Here is a 25,821-nt window from a genome sequence, read left to right as displayed (position 1 = left end):
AATGACAGCATCGGCATGAGCTCTTAAGAGGGCCCGGAGGAGGGTAAGGTAAGGCAGATAGGATAAAAGAGGTGGAGGAATGGCCGGGAGGTTGTGGTTGATAAGGAAGGGCCGACCGTACAGTAACTCAAAGGGACTCAAACCTGATGGTCCTCGGGGGGACGCCCGGAGTCTGGTGAGAGCTATAGGTAACAGTGTGGGCCACGACAGGCGAGTCTCCAGGGTAAGTTTAGTGAGTTGAGCCTTAAGTAGCCCGTTGGCCCTTTCCACCTTACCCGAAGACTGAGGGTGGTAGGGAATGTGCAGCTTCCAGGTAATGTTGAGGCTCTCGGCCACCTGTTGGGTCACACTGGAGATAAATGCCGGCCCGTTGTCTGACTGCAGGGTCCGGGGTAACCCAAACCTCGGGATGATGTGCTCAATGAGGATTGTGGCCACCACATCTGCAGTCTCCCTGGCTGTGGGGTATGCCTCAATCCATCCTGTAAAAGTATCAACCAAAGTCAGTAGATAACGAAAGGCTTTATGGCGAGGCATGTGAGTGAAGTCCAGCTGCCAGTCTTCCCCGGGCTGATGGCCTCGGAGCTGATAGTTAGGCCCCGGCCTGCGGATTCCTCCCTGTGCATTTACGGCCGAGCAGGTTTTACAAGCCCTATGGACAGCCTCAATCACCTTAGGTAGGGATGGATAGTAAAACAGGGGCTGGAGAAACTGGTTCAGTGCCCTTGGGCCAATATGGAGAGATTGGTGGATATCAGTAATTAGGGTATGGGCCAGGTTTTCTGGGAGGGCAATCTTCCCTCGAATGTAAATCCATCCTTTACCTTCTGCCTTTCCTCCCAGGGCCTGGAGGGCTTGAGTTTCCTTTATAGAGTAGGAAGGTCGGTGAGGGGTATTAAGGAAGAGGATGGGAGATGCTGGGTTGCTTAAGGCCATTTTCCTGGCCACTGAGTCGGCCTTATTATTTCCTATGGAGACCATGTCTTTAGAAGTCTGATGGCCCCTACAGTGAACGATTGCAACCTCAGTGGGCAGACTAAGGGCCTCCAGCAATTTGGCAATGAGAGGTCCATTTACTATAGGCGTCCCCTTGGTGGTTAAAAATCCCCGCTCCTGCCAGAGGACAGAATGAGTATGAGCAATAAGATAGGCATATTTTGAGTCAGTGTAGATGGTGACTCGTTGTCCCTTAGATAGATGTAGAGCCCTGGTGAGAGCTATAAGTTCAGCCTTTTGGGAAGTAGTCCCAATTGGGAGGGGAACTGTCTCCACTACTGTCTCTGGGGTGACTACAGCATAGGCGGCGTGTCTCCGACCATCCGCAGCCAGGAAGGAGCTGCCATCTACAAAGAGTATACGGTCAGGGTTGGATAATGGCTGATCAGAGAGTCCAGGGTGGGGAGGGGTGAGATCCTCTAAGAGCTGCGGGCAGGAGTGAGTGGGTTCAGAGGTAGGCGAAGGTGTAGGCAACAGAGTTGCAGGATTTAAGCGGGGAGAGGTAGAGAGGGAGATTTGAGGGTTTTCGATGAATAGCAGATGGAAGAGTTGGAGACGAGAGGGGGTTAGGTGGGCCAGGGATCGGTGGCTAAGAAGATCCCCAAGTCGATGGGGGGAGTAAACCACGAGAGGTTGTCCCAAAGTCAATTTGAGAGCCTCCTTAGTTAAAGAGGCGGCAGCTGCGAGCGCCCTAAGGCAGGGCTGCCATCCGCGGGCGGTGCCGTCTAGCTGCTTAGATAGATAGGCTATAATCCGGTAAGTAGGTCCCACCGGTTGGGCCAAAAGGCCAGTAGCTGAACCCGACCGTTCATCAGTGTAAAGGTGGAATGGTTTTGAAGGGTCAGGCAAAGTTAGTACCGGCCCAGCGGTGAGACAGTCTCTTAACTTGGAAAACAGGCGGCGGACCGAAGAGGGATCACTGAGAGGACCCTGGGGAGTGTCCTTTGCCGCTTGGTATAAGGGGCGGGCCAAAATAGAAAAGTTTGGAATCCAGTGTCTAAAAAAGCCAGCCAACCCGAGGAAGGAAAGTATTTCATCTGCCGTCTGAGGGGGTTGGAGCTCTCGTAGGAGGCGGATACGGTCTCCGGTAAGAGATTTAGAGGTGGGGGTCAGGTGGATTCCCAGATAAGTGACAGAAGGGGTGCAGAGTTGTGCCTTAGAGGGTGTGACCCGATACCCTTTGCTCCCTAGGAAGTTAAGTAGGGAGGAGGTGTCGTCCTGGGAGATGGTGAGGGCAGGGCTGCAGAGGAGGAGGTCGTCTACATATTGTAGTAAGGTACTAGCCTTAAGGAGGCATTGCTGTAAATCTGCAGCCAAGGCCTGACCAAAAATATGGGGGCTGTCCCGGAACCCCTGGGGTAGGACAGTCCAGGTTAATTGTCCAGAGGTATGTGTGTCTGGGTCTTCCCAGGTGAAGGCAAAAAGAAAGTAGGAATCGGGGTGTAGGGGAATAGTAAAAAAGGCATCCTTCAGGTCCAACACCGTAAAGTGAGTGGTGTTTGGAGGGATATGGGATAGTAGGGTATAAGGGTTAGGAACCACTGGATGGAGAGGGACTATTGCCTCATTAATGAGTCGGAGGTCCTGAACCAATCGATAAGCCCCGGAGGGTTTACGGACTGGCAGGATGGGGGAATTACAGGGAGAGCTTATGGGAATCAGAAGTCCCTGACGCTTTAGTCGTTCTATGATTGGTTTAAGGCCGAGGCGATGGAGGAGGGAGATAGGGAACTGGGGTCTAGAGGGGAACTTAGAGCCGTCCTTGAGTTTTATTTTGACAGGAGGGTGGTGGGAGGCCACTACAGGTTCCGAGGTATCCCATACCTGGGGGTTCACGAAGGGTAACTGATCCGGAGTAGGAGTAGATGGAGTGGAGAGATATAGGATGAGACGAGCTGAGGGTGAGGAGGGAGGAGAGGGGGACAAATGAATAGTTGCCCCTAGCTTTTGGAGGATATCCCTACCCAGCAGGGGCACTGGGCATGAGGGAATCACCAGGAATGAGTGAGAGAAAGGGAACTCATCCAGGCTACAAGTAAGGGGAGGTGTGGCCCTAGGAGTGGAGGAGTTCCCATCGATCCCCATAACAGCGACCGGTGAGGGTCGAGTAGGTCCCGCGTAGGAAGGCAGAACAGAATAGGTAGCCCCCGTGTCCAGCAGAAAGGAGATGGACTTACCCGCTACCTGGAGCATGACCCTGGGCTCGGCCTGGGTGAGAGGGGTGGCTGAGTCTGGGCTCCGTCAGTCGTCCTCCAACCCGAGCAGTTGGAAGGCTGGACTCACCGGCTCGGGTCTTCCCCCGCGTTGAGGCGCCGAGGATTCCCCGAGGCTAGGGCAGTCGGATTTCCAGTGGCCCATCAAACGGCAGAGAGGGCATGGCCGAGTTGGTGCCCTCGGGTTGGGGCATTGACGGGCCCAATGGCCTTCAGCCCCGCATTTGAAGCAGGCCCCCGGAGGGGTGCGGCTGGTTCCCCCTTTCTGCTGGCTCCTGGAGCCGGCCGGCCGCAGGGCTGCTACCAAGGCCTGGGTTTGTAGCTGAATCTTCTGCTGGAGTCTGGCCTGTCGCTTAAGCTCTGCGGCTTCCTCACGGGAGTTAAAGACCTTAAATGCCATTCTCACTAGGTCAGAAATGGGGGTCTGAGGGCCTTCCTCGACTTTCTTTAATTTTTTGCGGATATCTGGGGCTGACTGAGAGATAAAATGTGTGGCTAGAACCGTGGCCCCTGCGGGACAGGCCGGGTCCAAGCGAGTGTACTGAATTAATGCCTCAGTCAGCCGGTTAAGGAATATAGCCGGGTTTTCGTCAGGGGCCTGTATGATTTCTCTGATCTTGTCATAATTAACGGCCTTATTAGAGGCCGCCCGCATGCCAGCGATGAGACATCGGACCATGTGGTCGCGACGCCGGCGGCCATCTTGACCATCTTGGTAACTCCAGCCTGGCTCTATGGCTGGGACCGCCTGAGCACCGACTGGCATTGTGGCGTCGGTGAGGTGGACCTGATCAGCGTGTTCCCGGGCAGCAGCCTGGATACGTTCCCTCTCCTCAGCGGTGAGGGTGGTGGTCTGGATGACATGTAAGTCATGCCAGGTTAGGTCATAGGCCTGTGCCAAGTATTGGAATTCCTTGATGTAGTTGTCGGGATTGGCCGAAAAGGAACCTAAGCGTTTTTCTATCTGAGATAGGTCTAGTAGAGAAAAGGGTACATGGACTCGGACAACCCCTTCAGCCCCTGCAACCTCCCTCAAGGGGCAGACCAGGTCCGGGGAAGAGTTTTTGGATCTAGTACGGGCAGAGATAGGAGGGGAAGGGAGGGGGCTGGAAGGTGGTTGAGGTTCTGGGGCTGGGAGGAGAGGAACAGTTGGAGAGGGTATGCTCGAGGCTGCGCCTGGGCCTGGAGTTTCCGAGATTGAGGAAGGAGTCGGGGACACAGGTTGTTGGGGAGCGGGTTGGTAGGGGGGAGGAGACAGGTGTGGGGCCCTTACAGGAGGCCTGGAGAGATCTTCAGGAGGCTCTGCGAGGGGGGATAGAGGGGCCAAGTTGGAGTCTCTAGAGGTGGAGTGGGGAAGAGTCCGCGGGGGAGAGCAGGCTAAGAGTACTTGAGAGGTTGAGCAGCTAGAGTAGAGTTCTGGTCTGGAGCGCAGGGTCCAGAAAGCCTGGACATAGGGCACCTCAGACCATTTGCCTTGGCGTCTACAGAGATTATCAAGGTCCGTAAGTATCTGATAATCAAAAGTGCCTTCAGGTGGCCATTGCGATTGGTTATTCAACCGATATTGAGGCCAAGCGACGGTACAGTAATGGATAAGGCGTCGCTTTCGTAAGTCCTGGTCTAACTCCAGAGTTCGGAGATTAGCCAGTAAGCATCCTAAAGGCGTTTTGGAATCGAATTTGGACTGAGAGGTTCCCATGGCTCCTTCCCTTATCAGCTCAAGACTTGGAGGAGGGCGTCCCCTCCACCGTGAATTGAGCTGCTGCTTACAGAAGTGGTTACCGTGGAGTGAGGACGTCTCCTTTACTCCCCGGAACCGCGGAGCCACCAGGTGGCGGAGGGTTTGCCCTGACGCGGCCGCGATTAGGACAGGGCGCCCCGGAGGAGGGTCGGAAACCAGGGAACACTTACCCCAAGGAGCCCAGTGACCCCAGCAGAGAAAGAGAGCGGAGTCCCAGTCCGACGGAGGAGGAGAGAGCCTCCGTGCTGTTGCAGGGGCTCGATCTCCTCCCGGGTTTCGGCACCAAATGTTAGGTTTTTTGGTAACTAAATGGAAATGAGACCGCCAAGGCAAGCGAGGGTCCAAGAACAGATTTTATTGCAGGCACCCTCGGGCGAGGTTCCACGACTCACGGAGGGAAAGAGTGAGTCGGGGAAGTCGCGCCAAGACAAGGTGACAGGGGGTTTACATAACGTTGTAAGGCAGAACGGTTTCCTATTGGTTGGCTCATATGCAAAGGAAGGATCGCAATCCAACCAGTCAAAGCGACCCTCACTATGCAAAGGAAGGATTGCAATTCGGTCAGTCAAAGGTGATTTCCTCCTCTGGGGTTTGAAGGGCATTGGGTCCGGTTGGGTAAGTCCAAAGGAGAGGTCTAAGGGTCTGCGTCAAGCTGTCAGCAGGTCATTGGTCCATTGGCGTCCCAGGTGGAGGTGGTGACAGGACCCTCAGCCATTTGGGGTATCCGCCATCTTGAGGAGTTTCTCTTCCCGCCTGGCCCCAACAGCTACATTTTGGGTTGTTTCCTTAAAAAATCATTTGTTAAGGGGCACCTGGGTGGCTCAGTGGTTGAGCGTATGCCTTTGGCTCAGGTCGTGATCCCAGGGTCTTGGGATCGAGTCCTGCATCAGGCTCCCTGCATGGAGCCTGCTTCTCCCTCTGCCTGTCTCTGCCTCTCTCTGTGTCTCTCATGAATAAATAAATAAAATCTTTTTTTTAAAGCATTTGTTAAACCCAAGACTAAGTCATGAGCCTCTAATAAACATTCTTCTAACTTTTTTTCAAAGCACTTCACAGTTTATTGTGTCCTATTCATTTGTGTGATTTTTGGCTAAAGAGTCATCTTTTCTTTTTCAACCGTATTTTAAACATAGTTGGCATGGGCAACGGGTCCACTTCCCATGTTCCTACATTGAGGACAGAACCCAGCACAGAGCTGGTGCTGGACCCTGATGGTGCTCTGGTCAGATCACCTAGAATCCTCGTAGAGTTTCTGTGTCCCTCCCTGACTGTGTGCTTTTGTTTCCAATACAATTTCTTGACTTTTTTCATGAGGCTCCCGTGGGACATCTGGAGTCTCATTGTTGGGATATTCAGAGATCTGGAAGTGCCTGGGGTTTTCCATCTGCCTCAACCATCCTTAGCCAATGGCCCAGCCCCCTGACCCCATAGGAGAAAAACATGCTCCTTTACAGGATTGAAGCAACCAGGAGACATTGTTGGTCTCCTCCTTCTTCCCTACTCTGCTTCCTGCACCCCTTAGAATTTCCTCTTGCATCTCTTTAATAGATCACCTGCATACAAATCCTCAACTCAGGGTCTGCCTCTGGGGAATCCAAAGTCAGACATTAAGTAAAGTGTTTTTATGGGAACAAACCGTCCCTGAAAAGTAGGAAATCTTTGTTCATTTAATATGCCCCTCTAAGGCTTAGAAAGACTGAGGGTTTGGGGGTAAGGTTTCCACTGTGTACATTCTAGAAGACACCAGATAGGAGCCAGAGATACATCAATAGAATAAGGATACGGGAATAGCTCTTTCTGTGGCTAATAAATGACTGTGTGCCACACAAGCAGGAGAGAATGGGAAGATGATAGGGGCTTTTTGAGGTAGAAAAATGAATCTGTATTAAGAGCACCTTTAGTTTGCTGATACAAAGCACACTTGAGAGCCCTGTTTTCTTGGTAAATGGGGATTAAAAAACCTTGGCCTTTAGCCAGGTAGTGAAAAGAAATGCATATTTTTCTTAGGTGTGCCTAAAGAATTTTAAAAAACCCTTTGAAAAGCTGAGCTATGTAAACACGAGCGGAAAGGCCAAAGAAATTTCAGCTTTGTAATTGTGAAGACTGCATGCAAAAGGGAACAAGGATATTTGCAAGCTGTCATAAAAGACCCCGCTATGTGTGGGTGTGATTATAAATCTGAATGTTTGCAAGGGATTATGTCCATGTTAAAAGACTTTTTTTTAATAGCAAATGGACAACATAGAATTTCCTCAGTGTGAAGACATTTCACATAAGACCACAGAAGATTTCAGAGGGAAAATGCCTGAGCTAAACCAGAATAGTGCTTATTCCCATGACCACATGCGTTTATACATAGTTAAGTATATATACACTCAATTTAAATGAAATTCCTAAAAGTAACCCACTTTCTTAGCTAAAATTACTCATGTTAACCCTTGCATTAGAAAACAAAATCTCCTAGACTTAGATACTTCTTTATATATCCTTTTCTTTTTTTTTTTTTTAACGATTTTATTTATTTACACATGAGAGACACTCATGAGAGAGTCAGAGACACAGGCAGAGGGAGAAGCAGTCTCCACACGGGGAGCCCGGTGTGGGACTTGATTCCGGGACCCCAGGGTCATGCCACGGGCCGAAGGCGGAGCTAAAGCACTGAGCCACTGGGGCTGCCCTTTATATATCGTTTTCTTAAAAAATATTTTATTTATTTATTCATGAGAGACACAGAGAAAGGCAGAGACATAGATAGGCAGAGGTAGAAGCAGGCTCCTTGCGGGGAGCCCGATGAGGGACTAGATCCCAGGACCCTGGGGTTCACGCCCTGAGCCAAAGGCAAATGCTCAACCACATAGTCACCCAGGCGCCCCACTTCTTTATATATCTTAAAGACCCTGACGCTGCTCCAAATTTTAGCCAACCTGTAAATTTTTCTCTGGGAATATAACTTTCTGGATGGCCACTTCTGCTCCCAAAACCATGTCAAGGTTGATTTGATTCTAGTCCAGTGGTGCAATTAAGAAATTGTGACTATATAGCTGGCTTCCTGTGATCTTGAGGATTTGTCTTCTGTAGATTTTGTCCCATACAAGTGTCCTTGGGATTACATAGACTAAAGAGCAGATAAACTTTTGTGTACTTATATAATTTTGTTCCTTAATGCTGTAAAATGTAGAAATAATTTTGAAAGTTGTGGGAGGAGTACGTGGAGGAGAAAAAAAAGCAAATATCCACAAAACTTTTGGCTACAGATCTCTACTGGAGTTGCCAAAAAAACTAGAGAATTACACTTGTGGCTTACATCTTGAGTTCTGTAGTTTAGATGTCAGGAATAGGCCTCAGGGTCCTTATTCCTTGTTTGACTTAAGAGTCCTTTTCTGGTCATATCTGATCCACAGCAGGCACAGATTCTCCAGACTAACCTATGGAAGAGTAACAGAAATTGAAGAGACTCCATCATCCTTTTAATAACGTCTCTGCCTCGTTTTCTTTAATTTTTTTTGAGTGAGGGAATTCAAAACTCTTGAGAGTAAAAATAAATGCTTCTGCTTTAATTGAACAGATTTAGAAACTGAGGTCCAGAGAAGTGGTGAAGTTGTTATCTGAGTTACACCTCAAGACTCCTGATTCTCAGATGGAGCTCCTCCTCCAAACCAGCACTACCTCTTTCCAGGACTTTGATGTAGTATTTCACCCAATCAGTACATTGCCAGTTATTTGATACCTGAAAATCAGGTAGTAGTATTCTCTTTTTCATCTTTTTCTCTCCAGTCTGGGGCTATGAATAGATCTAAGTCTTTGTATGATTTAGGCTTTCATTTATCTTCTAACTTCTAGGGGTAAAATGATACATGTTTAACTTTTTAAGAAATTTTCAAACTGTATTTTCAAATGGTTGTACCATTTTACATTCCAAACAGCACTGCCTGAGAGCTCCTAGCTTCCTGAATTTCTCACCAACTCTTGGTATGGTGTTTTAGCCATTCTAACAGGTGTGTAGTAGTATCTCATTGTGATTTTAATTTGCACTTTTCTTACGATGGATGATGCTGAACATGTTTTTGTGTGTTTACTTGCCATCTGTGTATCTTCTCTAGTGTGGTATCTGTTCAGATTTTTTTTTATCAATTTTTACAAAACTAGATAGATAATTTGTTCTCTTATTATTGAGTTTTGAGAGTTCTTTATATAATCTAGATATAAATCCTTTATCAGATACATGATTTGAAATATTTTCTTCCATTCTATCTCTTATTTTTATTTTCTGGAGAGTATAAAAAAACTCAAATCTATACATTTCCTAAAGTCTAATTTATCAACTTTTAATATTATAGATCACACTTCTGGTGTCACAGCTAAACAGTCTTTGACCAACTCAAGGTCACAGAGATTTCCTCCTATGTTTTTGTCTATGTGATATCTTTATTATTATTTGATTTTATTTTAGTCTGTGATTGATTTTGAGTTAATATATTTTTTAAAGATTTTATTTATTTATTCATGAGAGACACAGAGAGAGAGGCAGAGACACAGGCAGAGGGAGAAGCAGGCTCCATGCAGGGAGCCCGATGTGGGACTCAATCCTGGGACTCCAGGATCACGCCCTGAGCCAAAGGCAGATGCTCAACCGCTGAGCTACCCAGGCATCCTTTGAGTTAATATTTTTATATGAAACAAGATATGATTCAAATTTCACTCATTGCATATGGATATGCAGTTTTTCCAGCACCACTTGTTGAAAAGATATCTTTTCTCCATTGAATTACCTCTATATCTTTGATGAAAAGTAATTATCCATGGGGGACATAGGTGGCTCAGTTGGATAGACTCTTGATTTTGGCTCAGGTCATGATCTCAGGGCCGTGGGATTGAGCCCTGCATCTGGCTCTGTGCTGGGCATGGAGCCTGCTAGGGATTCTCTCTCTCCCTCTGAGCTCCCCAACCTCTTGCACTATCTCTCTTTCTCTCTCTCTCTAAATAAAAAAACAACAAAAAAGTAAGTTATATATGTATGTGTGGGTCTATTTCTGGATTCTCTGCTGTTACATTATATTTGCCTTTGTTTGTCTTTGCCACCCTGTCTTGGCTAATGAAGTTTGTCTTTTTTAAAAAAGATTTATTTATTTTAAGAGAACGAGGGAGAGAGAGAGAGAGTGAGCACAAACTGGGGGAGAGGTAGAAGGAGCCGGAAAGGGAGAGTCTCCAGCAGACTCCCTGCTGAGCCCAGAACCCCATATGAGGTCGATCTCATGACCCTGAGATCATGACCTGAGCCAAAACCAAGATTCAGTCCCTCAACTGACTGAGCCACTCAGGTGCCCCTTGATTAATGAAGCTTTATGATAAATCTGAAAATCAGGTAGTATTATTCTCTTTTTCATCTCTTTCAGAATTGTTTTGACTATCATAGTAGGCCCCTTACATTTTCATATGAATTTTAAAACCAGCTTGAAAGAAAGCCTGAAAATATTTGGGTCTTACTTTTTGGTCCAATCTGACAATTACTGCCTTATAATTAGGATGTTAAAAGCATCTCCATTGAATGTGTTGACTGACGTTAAGTATAATTGTCACCATATTATTTGTTTTGCATTTATTCCACTCATTCTTTGTTCTCCTTTTCCTCTTTTGTCATCCCCTATCCCTTTTTTTGGCTCAACTGAGGATTTTTTATGATTCCATTTTATCTCTGTTGGCTTACTAGTTCTACTTCTTTATTTTGTTAATTTAGTGGCTGCTTTTGGGTATATACTGTACATTGTTAACTTATCATGATCTACCTTTAAGTGATATTGTGCTACCTCATGCATATTTTAAGAAGGCTACCACACTATACTTAAAACTCTCCCTAGTTAGCCTTGGTAATATTGGTGTGTTTTAATATCCTTTATCTATTATAAACCCAATAAATACTGCATTACTGATTTTTGTCTCAACAGTTAACTATTCAAATTATTTAAATCACCAGTAAATAATCTTACATACTTACTCATGTTGCTCCCATTCTGACACTCTTCATTCATTTGTGTAGATACGTATTTCCAGGTGCTGTCATTTTCCTTCTGCCTGGTGAATTTCCTTCCATATTTCTTGTAGTGTATTTTTGCTGGTGATGAAGTCTTTCAGCTCTATATGGTTGAAAAAAGTCATTTCTGGCTTTATGTTTGTTTAAAAGGTGTTTTCCTGGAGCACAGAGTTTTAGCTTGACACTTTTTTCTTTGACATGTTGGCGGCTATCTTTTTACATTGTTTCTTGTTTTAAAAAAATCTATTGTGTTTCTTGTCTTTATTTCTCTGTATGTAGCACATCCATTTTCTCTATTTTTAAGATTTTCTCTTTATCACTATTTTTGAGCAATTTTATTACAGTGTGCCTTCCTGTAGTCTTTTTTGCCTTTGTGTGTGTGTGTGTGTGTGTGTGTGTGTACACTGGATTTTGTGTAGCTTCTTAGATCTGTGGGTTTATAGTTTTTATTTTTTATCAAATCTGGGGGGAAAATTCTACCATTATATCTTTAAATATCTTTCTATCACCCCCTCTATTTCAGGATTTTCAGTTATGCATGTGTTAGGCTACTTGAAATTGTTCCACAGGTGACTGGTGTTCTTTTCACTTTTTTTGATATTTTGTCTTAGTGTTTAATTTTGAACAGTATCCATTGCCGTATTCCCAAGTCCACTCTTCTTTTCTCCTGCTGTGTCTAAGCTGGAGTTTATACTATCCAGCTCATTTTTTCATTTTGGACATTTTCATTTTCATCTTCAAAAATTTGATCTGGGTCCTTTTTATATTTCCATTCCTAACTTAGTGTTTTGAACGTGTGGAATATAGTTACAGTAAGTGTTGGAAAGTCCTTGTTTGTAGTTCTAACATTGTGTCAGTTAGGGACAAGTTTTGATTGATTTTTATTTTCATATTTTCCTTCTTTTTTTTTCATACCTGGTGATTTCTTACTGGATGTTAAAGATTGTGAAGTTTTACCTTTACCTTCATGTAGGTGTTGGATATATTCATATTTTTATAAATATTCTTGTGTTTTATTCTGGGCTTTAGTGAGCTATTTGGAAACCTTTTGATCTTTTCAGGTCTGTCTCTGAGATTTATTGTGTAGCTCCAGAGCCATGTTTAGTTTAGAGCTAATTATTCTCTACTACTGATGCAAGACCCTTGTTACTACTACCCCAGTTGCATGTGGCTTACAAAGATTTCCTCTCTAGCTGTTGAGAATAGTGACTTCCTGACTGTATGTGAGCCGAGGGTTCTATTCCCTCTAATCCTTGTGGGTGATTCTTTTCCCAGTCTTGAGTACTTTTACCACACATATGCACTGATTAATGCTCTGCTGAATTTGAAGGTGGACACGGTGCCATTTTCTGGAGTTTGCTATCTATGTGAGACTTTCTTCTCCCCAGTCTGTCTTATGCACTCTAGGTGCATTGGTGTCCCTAGAAACTCAGCTCTGTCTCTTCAAATCAGGGATTCTCCTGGGCCATACCTGGTTTTTCCTTTCTGCTCAGGGATCAGGAAACTTTCTCAAGGTAGTAACCTGGAGCAACCACAAGTCTCACTTCCTTTGTTTCTCCTATCCCAGGGTTACTGTCCTCGGTTATCTAATATGCAGGGTCTTGGAAACAAATGCTTCTTCATATATGTTGTCTACTTCTTTATTTGTGTGAGGCCAGAGGGAAAACCTTGTCCCCAAAAGGGCATTCTGAAGTGGAAGAATGGAAGTCCTAGCATCGTATTTAATCAAGGTTACCTTCATTTTCCAGATATAAAAATTAAGGCTCAGAGAGAGTAGATAACTTAATATCACAAATCAGGTAAGAGTTGTAGCCAGGATTAAGAATCTGCTTGTCTGAGTTCAGAGGCTTGGTGTTTCTTCACTGCTTTACATGACCCTAATGCTTGATATTTACAATCTAAGTTTGATATAGAGATCATAATGAAGACTTAACTGCAACATATTTTTAACCAGAGAACACCAACTAGCAGAGCATTTACTGTAGGACTTTGGATGACTTTTCAATACTGAGCCCCCTGCAGAGGTTCATGGCTTTAATTTTCATATGTATTACTCTACAATGCATGACACCCTTTCCTATCTGACCTTTTAAAAATAAATAATCCACTATGCTTAAGTAAAGAGCATTCTTCTGTCATACCATTTCACACTTCTCTTTGCCTTTCCAATGTACAAAGAGTGAATGTGACCAGAGGAAATTGACCATCTGCGACATAACACATGGCTCCTTTTTCTACAGTAACTGGGAGATCACAGCCCTTTCTCCAGATTTCAGAGAAAACAATGCTTCCATGTAGACATTCAGAATCAAGCATATTTGTTGCAAATAATCTTGGCCCCTTAGCCTCTGCCAGCAAAGGCAAAAGAGAAGTTTCACCAAACAGTCACTTCTTCTTTCCAACCCTAGAGTTAACTTGTTTTACTGAAATTTATGTAAGTTCATATTTTTCCTGAAAATCCTGGCATTGTATTTCACTCATGCTTATTCAAAAGTTTGAACATCATTAGGAGTCTTTCTCATAGATTAATTACATAGCTGAATTAGAGGAAGGTGTTGAGTGAACCAGTGGCCTTTCTCCTTTTGATTATTCCACTCAGATAGGCTTTCATATCTTTGAGCAATGAGCAAGACTTAGGAGAATTGCAGGTAGGTAAAATAGGAGGATAGAGCTATGAGCTGTCAGCATATTTATGAGGTTACTGGAGATGTTACCCCTTTTTAAAAGGCAGCATTAAAGGTATAATTTATATGAAAATAATTGAATATGTATTGTGAACTGTTTAGAGGAGGAACTGAAACTCAGTTTGGAAAATGGCACAATGTTCTTTCTTGCTTTGTAACTTCTCAAATATCTTAATTTTTATCTGCAAGGGTTTTGGAGGCTTGCTGTTTGGGGAATCTGCCTGTAAAGCTGTTTCATCTCATTGACAATCTGAGATATTTCTTCTTGCTTTGGCTTCACTGTGTGTTCTTTTACTTTGTACGTTGTCATCATTTTGAAAGATACTGTGCTGTTCTTGGATGCATTGATCAGGAGGATTCATTTAAATAATTTCCTAAAAAAAGTAATGCATATACCTGCTAGACTTTCAGGTACAGAGAAGATAAATAGCTCAATTTGGAATTCACTAGAGTAGACCCAATGCTCCCATCGACACTAGGATTCATCTTTTAGAGCAATGGCCTGCTGCATATGACTTAGGATAGTTCTGTGTGCTGAATTATTTCCAGGGACTTGAATACATAGGTCAGTGAACCATAGTAACTCTTTTGGTTCTTTAAATAATCATGAAATCTTTCATTTGCATATAGTGTTATAAATTTGAAAACCTTAGTCCACATTCCTAAAAGAATTTACAATCTATCCAGGGAAACAAAAGACAAATATATAGAACATTTATGTGTTAAACTTATGGTGTGGATTATATTGGCAATAAGAAATTAAGTATTGACTAGAGAAGTTGAAGAAAGCTTTATGTAGGTGTGACCAAACTTGCTGGGTAAACAGAGGTTAGGAGAGAAGTTCTTATAAATGATGAAAAACAGCACAGGCAAAGATTGAAGAGTTGGAAGTACTAGTAGAATACATGAAAGAAAGTGAGCTGTGAAGGAATCCTTCTGGGGAACCCTGGGAAATAAAGGTACTATCAGATGACGAGTAGTCTGGAAGGCCAAATAGAAGAACTTAATGCCAAAGATAACAGGACACCATTGTAGATTTTTGAGCAGATGACAACTATGAGTACACTTTCATGAAAATTAGCCTGGTCTGAAATGCAAGGTAGGTGAGGGAGAAGATGAAGCAAGAGAGACCAGCTTGAGCCTAGGTGTGTTACTCAAGTTAGGAAGACTCTATCAAGTATCCCAGAAGGGACAAAAGAGATGGAAAGGAATAGTTAATATTCTGAAGAAATAAATAAGGAGGCTTGAATGTCCCACCTTTCAGTACTCTGCATCACTGCAGTGGGAGATTTCAGACAGAGAGTGGAGGACAGAGCTGTGGATCTGCCCAGTTCTGACATCATCTTACATAGATGTTTGCTACTCAACCAGTTTGGATATTAGCTCTCTGATTAACTGAACTTTCTCTAAGAAGGGACAGAGTGTGGTATGGTCTTTAAATGCCTGAGGCTTAGAACAATGAATGGCACTTTTCCCCCTTCTGAGAATAGACTGAATATTCTATTTTATTTTTTTAAAGATTTTATTTATTTATTCATGATAGACATAGAGAGAGAGAGAAAGGCAGAGACACAGGCAGAGGGAGAAGCAGGCTCCATGCCGGGAGCCCCAGGACTCCAGGACAGCGCCTTGGGCCAAGGGCAGGCGCCAAACCGCCGAGCCACCCAGGGATCCCCCTAGACTGAATATTTTAAAAGGTAAAAATCTAGAAACAATAGTTGCAAAATGAAAGAAAAAGAATTTTCCAGGAAGGAAAGCAACTGAGAGTCAGGACGTATAAAGAAAAAGAGAAAAGAAGAGAGGACAGTAGACTGCCCAGCTCTGGAGGGTTTGAATTCCCTTAGCTAAGATTCTGTCCCCACGTAACATCTCTGGTCTACCAGAAGAATGATAGAATTCTAAAGCTTAAAAACCTACCCCTTCCTTTTGATTCTTGAGAAAACAGATGCCAGAAGAGTCAAGTGGCTTGCTCAAAATTAGATGGCTAATGAGTACTGCAGCAGGATGAGAACACCGGTCTGTAACTCCTGCTTCACATCTGAATTCCAGCCTCACACTTCCTTTCCTGGAAGGGATTTAGAGATTTATTCCAGCACACGGTGTTAGGACTTGCCCACTTTACACAACTACTTTTGGGTCACTCAATTAGGCTGTCTTGTTCCATCTGTCTCCCAGATGTGAAGGATGCAGGACATACAAACTATATAAGAAAAAGTGCCATAATTAGAGAAAAATGTATTTAAGGAATGAAAAAATAAAAGGAGGCAGCCTGGGTGGCTCAGTGGTTTAACGCCGCCTTTGGCTCAGGGCATGACCCCGGGGTCCCGGGATCGAGTCCCACATCGGGCTCCCTGCAGGGAGCCTGCTTCTCCCTCTGCCTGGGTCTCTCATGAATAAATAAATAAAATTTAAAAAAAATAAAAGAATGAGAAATCGAAGCTAAAAAGAAAAGCATTATGAAAACAATCTTAAAAAACAACATTGGAGCTCTCATATTTGCTAGTTTCAAACTTAATACAAAGCTGCAGGAATCTTTTTTTTTTATTTTTTTTTATTTATTTATGATAGGCACACAGTGAGAGAGAGAGAGGCAGAGGCACAGGCAGAGGGAGAAGCAGGCTCCATGCACCGGGAGCCCAACGTGGGATTCGATCCCGGATCTCCAGGATCGCGCCCTGGGCCAAAGGCAGGTGCTAAACCACTGCGCCACCCAGGGATCCCAAAGCTGCAGGAATCTAAACCGTGTTGTACTGGCATAAAGACTGACATATAGACCAATGGACTAGAATAGAAAGTTCAGAAATAAACCCCCATCCACCTGGTCACATGATGTTTGTTTAACAAGAGTGGTAAGACCATTGAATGGATAAGAATAGTCTCTTTAATAAAGCTTTAGGGAAATTGGATATCCATGTGCAAAAGAATGAAGTTGAACCCTTATCTTATACCATATACAAAAATTAACTCAAAATGGATCAAAGACCTAAATGTAAGACCTAAAACAAAAAATTCTTAGGAGAAAACATAAGGTAAAAGCTTCATAACACTGGACTTGGCAAGAATTTCTTGGATATGACATCAAAAGCACAAGCAACAAAAGAAAAAACAGGACAAATTGGACTATATTAAAATTAAAACCTTCTGTACATCGGAGGACACAGTCAACAGCAAAAAGTCAACCTAAAGACCAGGAAAATAGTTGCAAATCATATAACTGATAAGAAGTTAATATCCAGATTCTAGAAACTCCTCAACTCAACAACAATAATAAGAGAATGACCTGATTAGAAAATGATCAAAGGAGTAAATAGATATTGCTGCAAAGACTTATGTCCACTAAACACATGAAAAGACACTTATGACTAATTGTTAGAGAAATGCAAGTCAAAACCACCATGACATACCACCTCAAACTTATTGGCTTTTATGTATAAAAACAAACAAAAACAAATTAAAAAAAAAAAAAGAAAATAGCAAGCATTGGTGAGGATGTGGGGAAATTAGAACCCTGTGCAGCACTGATAGGATTATAAAATGGTACAGCTGCTATGGAAAACAAACAGTACAGTGGTTCCTAAATAAACTAAAAGCTGAATTACCACATGATTCAGTAATTCTGCTTCTGGCATATATCAACAGGAATTAAAAGCAGGATCTTGAAGATAAATGTGTCCACCTGTATTCTTAGCAGCACTATTCACTATAGCAAAGAGGTAGAAGCACCTCAAGTGTCCATTGACGGATAAGTGGATAAACAAAATGTGACATATATTTACAATGGAATATTATTCAGCATTAAAAAGTAAGAAAATTTTGGCACCTGCTATAACATAGAAAAACCTTGAGGACATTATGCTAAGTGGAATAAGCCAATTACAGTAAGGCAAATACTGTATAATTCCGCTTGTACAGAGTACCTAGAATAGTCAGATTCATAGAAAGAGAACACAATAGTAGTTTCCAAGGGCTGGAGGGAAGGGAAATTGTCAAGTTGTTAATTAATGAGTATATTTCAGTTTTGCAAGCTAAAAATTTCTGGAAATTGGGTGTACAAAGATGTGAATATATTTACCACTTCTGTACAATTAGAAATGCTAAAATGGTAGTGTTATGAGTTTTTATGTCAATTAAAAGTAAAAATAAGAAAAAAATACATTCAATACCATCATCTATTCACATCTTTTACACCCCACTCTCAGAGATGTTTATGTAATTAATGTACCTGAGAAAATTAAAATTGGCACATTTGTTGATATAAACATAAATTTGATCTATTCATGAGTAGAAAAACATGGCTCATTTGCATAAACAACTACTCATTTTTATATTAATTTATTTTTCTTATGTTTTTAATTAAAACATTTATGTATGGAGGAAAAATGTGATTTCAATACTTATTGCTAACATATTATTATTTAAATATCATAAAGCATAAGCACAAGAGTTTAAAGAATATGAATATTTTATGAAGTAATAAACTGAAAATAGGATTAAGATTATTTATAGTCAGGAATAGTTATTAGAGAGTTGAAGTAATTTTCTAGGTAATTCTTTTAAAGGTTTTATTTATTTATTCATGAGAGACAGAGAGAGAGAGAGAGAGAGGCAGAGACACAGGCAGAGGGAGAAGCAGGCTCCATGCAGGGAGCCCGACGTGGGACTTGATCCTGGGTCTCCAGGATCACACCCTGGGCTGAAGAGAGGCGCTAAATGGCTGAGCCACCCAGGGATCCCAATTTTCTAGATAATTCAGTTAAAAATCACTGCTATTGAAAAAAATTCTTGAGAGTTAATAGTCCATATTCTATACCAGTTAAACCCAGTGGGTAATTATCTAATCTACTCTTCATCTTAACTCTATAGCTACAGATAAAGTTTAAACTTCTCACATTAAGCAAATGGATTTGAGAATTGCAGTTTTATTATTCTTGTCACAATAAGCAACTCTCTCACCAAAGTTAGATTTATCTCTCTTTCTTTTAAGAGAATTTCTTTTCTCCATTGAAAGAAGATTGTTGGCTTCTTTGTCAAATATTAGTTAATAGTACATTCTTTTTAAATTTTATTTCCACTATGGTTAATATACAGTGTTATATTAGTTTCATGTGTACAATATAGTGATTCTTCAATTCCATATATTACTCAGTGCTCATCAGGATTAGTGTACTCTTTAATCCCCCCTCACCTATTTTATCCATCCTCCCACCCACCTCCTTTCTGATAATTATCTGTTCTCTATAGTTAAGAGTCTGTTTTTTGGTTTGTCTTTTTATTTCCTTTGTTATTTTTTTTATTTCTTAAATTTCGCATATAAGTGAAATAATATGATATTTGTCTTTCTCTGACTAGCTTATTTTGCTTAGCATTATACTCTCTAGATCCATCCATATTATTGCAAATGGCAAGATTTCGGTTTTTTTTTTTTTTTAAGATTTTACTTATTTATTCATGAGAGTCACAGAGAAAGAGAAGCAAAGACATAGGCAGAGGGAGAAGCAGGCTACCTGTGGGGAGCCCGATGTGGGTCTCGATCCTGGGACTCCAGCATCACGCCCTGAGCCAAGGGCAGATGCTCAACCACTGAACCACCCAGGCGTCCCAAGATTTCATTCTTCTGATGCCTGAGTAATATTCCATTCTAGGTATATGCCACATCTTCTTTCTCCATTCATCAGTTGATGAACATTTAGGCTCTTTCCATAGCTTGGCTATTGTTGATAATGATGCTACAAACATGCCAAGGGGCATGTGCCCCTTTGACTCACTGTGTTTGTATCCTTTGGATAAATACCTAGTAAGTGCTAATTGCTGATTCCTAGGCTTCTCCAAAGTGTTCACTAACTCAAGGGTCAAACAAATGCACCTAGAAAACCTTCCCTGGAGGAGATGCAACCCATTGATACCCATTTGACTAAAGGGCCAAAGGAAGGGAAATGAAATGTTAAGGCAATTTTCAAAGGTTATGGCCAATGAATTTGGTTTGTTGCTCAGAATTGTATAGTAGAAAGTGCAAAATCTCTTTCACATGATGGCTTTTGTCAATGTTGTGATAGAACACAGAACCAGGAAATTATTTGAAGGATAAAATACAACTGCCTAAACAGAGCCATGCTTTCTTGCTATTCCTTGTTTACTGTTCTGTCCCTTTCCCTTAATCTTAACTGCTGTCCCCGCCTCCAACTTCTTGAAGAATGCAGTGGGGAGCATTGTTAGTCCTCCTACTTTCAGCCAAAATCTTAAATCAGCCATGCACATTTCAGTGTAACAACCAGACAAATGTTTATTCATTTACAGCAAAAACTGAGTGCCTCTCCAGTGCTTATACTGAAGCATAGGACCCCATGCTTTTGTTTCTACTTTGCAGATGGAAATTTTATGGAAGGGGAAGAAGTCTTTCCATGGGCCCTTGAAATCACAGCTCAACCTGTCCTGGCCCTGACCATCAATGCTTAGGTGTCTGTAAGGCAATGAATGGTGTCTATACCAGAACAAATTTCCCTCAAGAAGTTCTGTTTCTGGAAAGGACAGGTGTTGTGGCCCTCCAGGACTGTTTGCTCTTTGTAGAACTGAATCGCTCACAACAGAGTTTCCATGACAAACAGGTCAAAGACCTAGTTTAGGTTTACACCAGGGGAAAGACAGCATTCCATAGCACCTCTGTCTCTACAGAACCTCAGGGTGAAAGTCAGCAGTTTCAAGGCTGTCTCTCTAATAGCTTTGGGCAAAGGGAAACAACTGCATTCCCCAGTGACCTGCACACATGTGTTTATGGTCATGGAAGCTGTGCTTGCCCCCGGAAGACATTTGTCAGAGTTTGCTCCAGTCATGGTGTTTTATTTGTGCTGTTTTCCTTTGCCAAGAAATCATCTTCTTAAAAAAAAAAAAAAGTAATCAGTAAGGGAAGGATAAGATACATAATTGTGAAGCTCTAACGATGATAATAGTAATGAGAATGACGCTGATGATAGCTAACCCTGTTTCGCACTCACAGTGTAACAGGCATGTGCTCTCTGGGCTTTACACATTACTATTCAGAATGGTTCTCTTAACGCATTTATGAAGTAAGACAATATTAGCATTTCTGATGGACTAATGAGGAAACTGAGGTAGATAACTTCAAATACTGAACCCACACTATGTAGCTAGTAGGTTATACATATAAAAATTAGTTCTCACCAAAATAAATTCTAAGCAATTTAAGCAGTTAGATGCACAACATGAGATCAGAGAAGAAATAACTAGAAGGGAGCTTTTAAAAATACGTTTATCATGTCTGACAATGTGGTGTGTTTTCTAGGCATGCATACAGGTAGAAGAAATCACGAATATATCCAAAGACCTATTTTTAACTTCTAAAAGTATATATACAATTAGGAAGCAGACTGTTTTATAAAAGCCAAAAATATTCTTAATGATTAATGCCTTCAATATGTAAAGTGCTCATGCTTCAAAAAGAAAAACAGCATTACCCTGAAAGATAAATAGTCAAAGAATAGGAACAGACAATTCACAAAAGAAAAAATAAGCAGTCCTCGTACTATATGAAAAAGAATGATAACACTCTTATTTAGTTACTACTTTAGGTCAAGAACTGTGCTCAATACTTTCATTATCTTATTAAATCTTTAAAACAACTGTGTATGATGCATGCCCAAGATCTCAAAGCTAGTAAGTAGCAAGACTGGAAATCCAAGTCTGACCAACTTCAAACCCATCACTTAACCATAAAGCTGTACACTTCATCAGTGGTATGCTGGCACCAGCTCATGCCCACCCACTGGAGTCCACTGTATGTGCCTCTTCCAGCTCTCTTTGTACCCTTGTCTTGGTGGTAGCTTGATGAGAATATTGATACCACAGCAATCAGCATATTCTACAAATGTAGCCCCCTCGTAAAACTACTTGTTAAATATTTCTCAGCACATGGCTTACTGTCTCCCTAGAACTGAACATAGGAGCTTTAAGAATCATGTTCCAGGACCCGAACAGAGGAACTTTATTAAAGCACAAGTAATATTGCTGAACTGTTTTCCCAAATGTCAACCTTATCACTCAAATGTGAACTAAAATAAGTTAGAATACCACATTTGTCTACAAATTAGCAGATATTAAAAGAGAACAATGGTAAATCAAATCAAGATGCCAAAGGCATATAAGTTAGTTCAACCTGTATGGAAAAGCATCTGGTACTGTATCTCAAGGTTCTTTAGGAAGCTCATCTATTTCAATGTCATAATCTCATTCCTGGAAATCAGGAGGAAATTCTCAGTGCCACAGACAATGACCTGTGTGTAATGATGTTCATTTCACCATTGCTTCGTGTAAAAATTTGGAAACTGCAAACTACTTAAATAGCCAACAGTAGGACAACAGTTCAGCAGGTGTGCAGCAATCATGTGATGAGATGTAGTAAAGCTATTTAAAAAATGAATTTTTTAAAGATTTTATTTATTCATTAGAGACACAGAGAGAGAGAGAGAGAGAGAGAGAGAGGCAGAGACACAGGCAGAGGGAGAAGCAAGCTCCATGCAAGGAGCCCAATGCGGGAGTCAATCCCGGGATCACAACCTGAGCCAAAGGCAGATGCTCAACCACTGAGCCATTCAGGTGTCCCTAAAAAATGATTTTTCAATCCAAAAACATTATAAAATGATGTACAAAATGATCCATATGTTACTCAAAATATGTTTCACCTACATACATCTTTTTGTTACATACCACAGCAAAGTTTTGCATGTTTCTTCATAGAAGTCCTGCATATATTTGATCATATCTGCATCTGTACCTAGAATGTGTGTACATATAGTACATATATTACAAATAATGTATGTGACATTGAGATATTTTTGCATATGTATATATACACAGATATATTTCTAAAATAAACAAATGGAAATGTATACCATGCTTACAGAATTAAAGTCTGAATATTATAAAAATATTAATTCTTCACAAGTCAATGTGCAAGTTTAATGAAATATAAAAAGAAATCTAAAATACATTTCCAATAGAATTTTTCATTTTTGTGCTTGATTAAATGATTCTGTAGTTCATCTGTAAAGTTAGGTGAGATGATGAATAATTCTCTTATTTAGGAGTTTTATTTTCCAGATTTCATAGAACGAGCATATATCACTTCTATATCTGAAAAAAACCTTAATAATAAATAATGATAATATAAGTGTTTGATGCATATTAATAAGCACATAATGAAGTCTTTAGAATTGATATAGTCTTTCATGTCTGTGGACCTTGAGATGAGGACCGTATAAGATGAAGAAAGCAAGTGCCACAAATCTCAAGGAGAGAGATCTTTTCTATCAGGGACCTGGGGAGTCAAGAAAGTCACTATTATCCATATCTGAGGTGACCATTTGAGCAACACACTATACTCAGAGCTTAAATCTGTTCACTTGAAGTTGAGATGGTGAGCCTTCTGCCCTCTGGGAAAGCTTATTATCACTCATTATTTGAAGCCCGTTGGAAACACTCCAAATTTATTGAGGGTTAGCAGCTCCCACTCCTACAGAAATGATTTTTTTTAGGTGTCTGCCTTTGCCCTTTCTTAGGGAAAGTGCTGCTTTCAGCTTTGAGAGGGTTAAAAATAAAATAAAAATACATAATGAAAATAGTTCCAAATCTTGAGAGCAGTGACAGTGGCCTTAGGATTCCTGTCTAGATTAGTTTATTTCCCCCTTGAGTAAACATTGAAACCAAATGCAAGTTTTGCAATAGAGGCAACCTTGTGTACAGGAAATAGCATGGAATCTGAAGTCCAAAGACCTGGTTTGAGTCACATCTCCCCCTCTGTCTAATGGGATGATGTGAAGTAAGCCAGTAAACTGTACATTTTTTTCACATCATTCACTCATTCAGTCAACCAGTATATATTGCTGCCCTACCACATATCAAGCACCGTCTCAGCACTAGAAATCAGTAGAGAGAAAAAGCCCTTACCTATGCAGATCTTACATTTTAGTTGCAGACACAGACAGTACCATCAAAATAACCAAACAAGGATTCATATAACTGTAAGGTTGTTAAAACTGCTTGCAGAAAATTTAGGGTAGGGTAATAAATAGAACATGTAGGGAGGGAAGGGAGTGGATAGGAAGAGTTGTTTGATGACCTTGTCAGGAAAGCCTTTCTAAGGTTGTGATATTCAAGCAAAAAGTCAACCCAGGGAGCTCGCCCTGGAAAGACTAGGGGAGAGCCTTGAGGTAGAAGTACAAGTGCAAAGGCCCACAGCTGAGGAAGGAACATCCAGAAGGCTGGCATAGCTAAAGTGGGTAAGCAAAGGGAGAAGTTGGTAAGCGACGAGGTCAGACTGACCTCACCACAGAGTAGTCACAGAGATGAACCAGTATGTGAGGATGGCTACAGGGGCCAAGACATTGTCTGTACTACCTCCGTTGACTAAGTAGGAGGAGTTCTTTGTTTGAACAGAAGGAAATTTAGCAGCTGAGATTTTCCTTGAGAGGTCTTGCCAACCCCAGTCCATTCGGGCATCAGTAGAGGCTACAGCGTATTCCATACAAGGTATTTGTTTTCTGTGCAGAACCCGTCTAGGTCAGCAGCTGGCCAGGACCAACAGCTGGTCCCTTCATGCAGTAGGCATTTGGCACACAGGGGTGTACTTTAGCCATTCAGACTTGGGATGTCACATACAGGAACAAATACCTGATGGCATAAGACTTTGCTGGGAAGCCTTTCACAATGTGTGGAATGGTATAAAGAAAATGTGTATGAGGACAGCTTCACTTCTGATTGTACATGGCTGTAAATGGGCAACACTTATTATTTAACCTTTATTGTGCCCTTTCTAGCTGGGCTCAACTGCATGTCTTGTATCTGATGTAATCTCTCATCTGCTTGACATTTGGAGAATTATGATCACTAGAGAATGATGTGGGAAACCAGTCTCAATCATAATCACCCTTTCCCACAGTCTAAAAGGGAGTAAGATTCACTTAGTTTAGCATTTGACAGCATAATGCAGGGTTCTCAGACTTGCCTCTCTTCCCAGACCGTCACCTCCCTTCAACTACTCTGCCATTAGTCTTGACCTTGCTGCTCTTTCTCTTGTCACTGCTACTCTGCCTACCTCTTCCTGCTGTCCCAGATCACACTGTACTTTCCTGGGGTCAATTCCTCTGTGCAGAAGTGTGGGAAGAGAAGGAAGAGGCCGCTCTGCTCAATCCACAGGGTACTGTTGTCTCAATGTCATGATGTGGAAATACCTGCCTGTTTGCAGGATCTCCAGGCCACTGTGATCTGAGAGCACAGAACCTTTCCTAAGCCTAGGTCTCAGAGAGTGCATGGGAGACCTACAAAAGTTCAAGTGGACTTGAAAGCTTTTCAAGTATGCTTTCCTGTTGTTAATCTGCACATTCATCTGCACATCTGGTTTGGAAAATCTCAAGCCACAAGATCAGCTCTGTTTAGGGTGACTGGTTTGCCACTGCAGTAAAGCCAAATACAAACATGGACGAAGAGGCTGATGGTACCCATTTGTGATGATGATGGTACCTCATCAAAGTGGGAGGTGAAACGTTAGAATCCCTAGACACTTCAAGTACACCCAGCCTGGAGAAACCGTAAAAAAACATAAAAGAAAGCCAGCATCGCCATTAGCCACTCATCCCCTCAAAGCCTCTGGTGCTGAGCCAGCTATTAAGACTGCCGATTTGTCTTCCAGGTCCCACTGATCTTCCCGGGAAGGAAATGGACAGCTGTCACACTCTGGCCCACTAGGCATTGGTTGCCAACTGGGAAAGTCATCAGAAAACTTCCTTGAAATGGTCATTGGGTAAGTCATTTGGATATTGCTCTCAGCTACATCTGTTCCTCATACTGAGAGTCAGTGTGTTGGTTTCCTAAGGGCTGGCTCTTAAATCTACCATATCTTGTTTTAATAATGAACACAATCAGATTTGTTTGGACTTTGGAAAATTATACCCGCTGAAGCCCCAATTTTTTCATGCAGGTAGAGTCTAATAAAACAATTTTTAGGGGTAGAATGAAAGGTCCAGAGATGGGCAGTGTTACAATAAGGCCACGTGCTTCCTGGTGGATAGTAGAAGCAAAAGAGCACAGCGTAGAGGCTGCCAGCATGGACCTCCCCATGTGCTCACTGATTATGTAAAGTCCTCCCTCAAG

The 25,821-nt window shown here is 42.1% G+C and overlaps 1 protein-coding gene across 1 annotated transcript in view; it reads left to right on the top strand.

Moving 5' to 3' along the window:
• The window catches only part of PIK3R1 (phosphoinositide-3-kinase regulatory subunit 1), a 574,745-nt gene that overhangs the window by 139,949 nt on the left and 408,975 nt on the right, over positions 1 to 25,821 (top strand). The window contains exon 2 of the mRNA XM_072750075.1: positions 25,361 to 25,471. The gene's annotated coding sequence lies outside the window, so the exon portion shown is untranslated. The remainder of the gene's footprint in view (positions 1 to 25,360; positions 25,472 to 25,821) is intronic.

The sequence above is a fragment of the Vulpes vulpes genome, chromosome 2 (genome assembly GCF_048418805.1).
Source record: "Vulpes vulpes isolate BD-2025 chromosome 2, VulVul3, whole genome shotgun sequence".
Classification (NCBI taxonomy): Eukaryota; Metazoa; Chordata; class Mammalia; order Carnivora; family Canidae; genus Vulpes; species Vulpes vulpes.
This window is presented reverse-complemented; position numbering and strand designations above follow the sequence as displayed.